The 4,071-nt window shown below is 46.2% G+C and overlaps 1 non-coding gene across 1 annotated transcript; it reads left to right on the forward strand.

Annotated features, from left to right (window-relative positions):
- The first annotated feature begins 3,523 nt into the window (after positions 1-3,523).
- trnam-cau (transfer RNA methionine (anticodon CAU)) lies at positions 3,524-3,595 on the forward strand. Its single transcript has one exon. It is a non-coding gene; the product is annotated as a tRNA-Met (tRNA).
- Positions 3,596-4,071: the final 476 nt, after the last annotated feature.

Below are 4,071 nucleotides of genomic sequence, written 5' to 3' on the forward strand. Positions count from 1 at the left end.
TCTATTCTGTACTGGTCTTCAAACCATTTTCTTGCCTTCCCCCAAAACCATCCACTTCTTTGTTCATCAAAGTCAAATGAACTCAGCCTTGAATACATTCAATGACCGGCCTAATTGCTGAAAGACATCCACACGTCTGAACTCACAGCTCTCAATGAGAGTTTGAGCCTGACGGTAAGTTCAGGTAACCTTTACTGCGACCCAACTTTGTTACAGCTTCAGGTCTCCACATCACAAGGCGTAAAAAAAGTAGCTTTCTTAAAAAAAAAGCACCTCAATCTTAAAATCCACACACTCACCCCCACTCCCCCCACCACACTTTATTTATTTTTGGTCAGTTGAGTTGTCTCTTTGTAACTGGATCCTTCGTACAGCCGGGTAAAGCATGCAGCTGGGATGACTGAGTGAATCCTTTCCCGCAACGGCAGTTTCCATCACTGAAAAGGACATGAGTGAATCAGATGGGTTTTTGCCCTCTGAAAATGGTTTCATCCTTAGATTCTGAAGTCCAGATTACTGACCGAATCCCAATTCTGCCATCTGCCGCGACGGGATTCGAACCTGAGAGTCCCCAGAGCTGGGTTGTTAGCGGTGCTCGGCCATCGCTCCTTCCAACCCCCTGCGATGGCACGTGAACGCACTGGTGCCTCCGCAGGTGGGAGGAGCAGGTGAACCGCTTCCGGCACTGACAGCAGGTGAAGGGCCTCTCTCCGGTGTGGACCCACTGGTGGGTCAGCAGTGCAGCTGACTGAGTGAACCCTCTCCCGTACATGGGGCACGTGAATGGCTTCTCTCACTTGTGGACCCACTCGTGCGTCTCCAGATGGCTGATCCGACTGAAGCCCTTCCTGCACACCGAGCAGGTGAATGTCCTCTCCCCGCTGGGAATATGTCTGTGGGTTTCCAACACGGATGGGGAAGGGAATCCTTTCCCTCAGTCCCCATATTTCCACAGTTTCCCCATTGGGGGAGCTTTCCTTGTGTTGGTCTGGGTTTGAAATTACAATCAGAACGGGGACATAGTCTTTCCCACCGTGAGGGATGAGACTTTGATTCCCCCAAGCTGAGTAAATGGTGTCAAGCACTTTTCACAGTCAGCGCACTGAATCTCCCTCACTCGGTGTCTCAGTATTCTTCCTGCCGCACCAGTGTCCAAAATCTCTCAAGCAAACAAAAGCAACAATGTCTTCTTGAATGGAATGGCTTCTGATATTCAAGTCCCAATGAATCAAGTGGCTCTGTCAGAAGTTGATGTATCATTTGTTTTCAGATTTCTTTCAGCATGTCTTCCTGAAAAAAAAATCACAAAATAAGTGATCATTGGCAGTACACTTAAACGAACATAACATAGGTGTCAGTTCCTATAGTTTGCCAGATGCCTGCTGATCACATAATACCCAGCACACAGAAACCTGAAATCCCTCATGCAGCCAGATAGGCTTAGGTGTGTTTAGAGGAAAACTTCATTCAAATCTAATCTCATCTTAAGCTAAATACGTGTACATATATATATCAATATGGCAATCCTTTCAATGCGGCTCAGTTCCATGAGAAACTACACTTTTAATTATGAACATGAGGAAAAAAGCAATCATTTTCAAGGGTGCAAACTGCATGCGTGCCAATCTGAGGGAATACACAAGGAAAATACCTAAAAGGGAGATAGAAAGTATTTGAGCACCTTTGCAGAATCTGCTCCCTCTCTGGATTCTCTCCAGTTGCTACAAGTAAACCTCCCTGGGGGTCACGCAGCCCTGCATCGGGAAGCACTGAGATGGTCAACTACGACCAGTTTACATGGAGAACACATCTCCACATTAAACAGCGTCGAGGCAAACTTCCGTTCCTTCCACTTAAAGTTCAAAACCTCTCAAAGCGAAATTCCCCAGGTAAGTTTGGAAGAATTTCTTCCAGGTGTTCACTAATCATTTCTATGAGCACTTTGTTAAAGTTTGAATCTTGTGAGTTTTGAAAATTAGTGATTCTGAGCGAAATCACAGTTCGAAAAACAGAATGTGGGAATTTAGACAGAGTTTATTTTTGCACATCGACGATATGTCTGCACAACAACAAATGACACGACAGCAGAGAAGATCTTTTGACGTCATTCTCAAACGTGCCTGCCACACGCCAGATGAAAAGCTAAATACTTCTCTGGAAAAACTGCCGAGCAATGCAGGAGAATGGCACAACGCGTGCTTATTGGGATCATAACCCAAAAGAGAGACCATTCTCTCCTATTCATTCAACGTCGTCTTTAGCAGCTTTCCCATATAACAGCGCTCTGTTCTGTACCTTGCCTTCACATCCGCTTCCCAAAAAAGCTTCGACATAAATATTTTACAATGATATACTGGCCCAATGTGTACAGTTGAGGTGAAAACCTCTGAGTGGTCTCCAGTTCTCTGTATCCTATGTTGAGGAGGGCAATGCTTGTCACTGGCCACTCGGGTGTCAGAGAAAACTTTCGAAACAGTGGAGGGAGCCCGGTTCCGGGGGACGGGACAAACAGCAGCAGGGAGACAGAATGAGAAGCAGCTGTTCTGGAAACTCTTCGTCACTTGCAATTCTGAGAGCAATGTCAAATGTATTTCACACTGAGCAAGTCTCAACTGGCTCAAGAGGTGTGTGGTGGGGAAATAGCCGCTGTTTGGCTTGTTGGTCTAGGGGCATGATTCTCAGGTAGATTCTTTAAATGTGCAGACTTGTGCGCGGTCCTAGATTCAACTCCCCAAAAAAGTCTGCGTCTCATAACTTGATTTGTGCAAAAATGCCCCATTAATTTTGTCAAAAAGCACCTTCGTGAAACGAGGTTTGGCTGCCAGGAGGACGAATGAGGCAGAAAACAGGGAAGTGAAATGCTTGGAGACAGCGTTGACTAAGTTGACGTGAGTGGTGCAGTGTTTGAGGGATGTCAGCGATGAGGGTCGATTGGAAATTTGGGACAGCTCTCTTCGGAATACAGAAGTTTGAAATCTGGCCCGATTGAAGCTTTTCAAGTCATGCGAAGTCCAGACAGAGAAAGTAATGTAGTCAAAATGTTCCCACCCCTGAAAGGATCGGCAACGATTCGGCAGAGTTTAAAAGTCATGAGGAAAAGACCCAAAAGTGACATTAGGAAGAATGCTTTCGTACAGGGAGTGGTTGGGGTCAGTAAATCCCGAACTGACACTGACAAAGAGGCAGATTCATTAGACGCAAACGGGAATTCGGTGATCATGTTTAAAGTAACAATGTGCAGAATTACATGGAGAAGGCAAGAGAATGATACGAATAGAGACCCACGTTTACTTACTGTGTCGACCCAGCAGAGCGAAGGTGGGCCGCATGGCGTCTCTTCAGAGTGAAATCACAAGAGAATGTGGGAAGTTAGAAAAAGTTTATATTTACACAGCCTCCATACGTCTGCGCAACACCACACAAGACGACAGCAGTGGAGATCTTTGACATCAGTCTCGAACGTGCATGCCACGCGCCAGACGAAAGGCTGAAGGGACCTGTGGAAAAGGCTGCTGTGCATAGAAGCAGAGTGGCGCAGCGGGAGCGTGCTGGGCCCATAACCCAGAGGTCGATGGATCGAAACCATCCTCTGCTATTGTTCAGTGTCTCCTTGAGCGGCTTTCATTTGTGATGGCACTCTGTTCAGTATCTTGCCTTTCAAACGACTTCCTGAGTGTCTAAACATCTTTCACGATGCTTTGCTCTTTTACTTACCATATCGTTTGCTTCCCAAAACTTCGGGTATCTGAGCTCAATATCGATACACAAGTCATATTTACACAGTTGCGCTGGCACCTTTGTGGAGCTCTGAGTTGTCTTGTCCTGTTCTCTGTCGCTGTGGCCTGATCTCGTGTGAAACCTCTTCTCTCAGATGGCAATGAACCGGTGAAGTTGAAACACATGACTTGCTGTTTTAGTCCATTTCCTGCAGTAATGAAACCAACGCCCGTGTAATAAAAGACTTTCTGCAGGATTGCTGTGTCAGGACAAATTCTGAACACCAAGCAGGCTGCACAAAAATGCACTCATATCAATTTACCTGAGGGAAGAGTCTCCGGTGTCCATTTCTCT

The sequence above is a fragment of the Chiloscyllium punctatum genome, chromosome 36, assembly GCF_047496795.1.
Source record: "Chiloscyllium punctatum isolate Juve2018m chromosome 36, sChiPun1.3, whole genome shotgun sequence".
NCBI classification, from domain to species: Eukaryota; Metazoa; Chordata; class Chondrichthyes; order Orectolobiformes; family Hemiscylliidae; genus Chiloscyllium; species Chiloscyllium punctatum.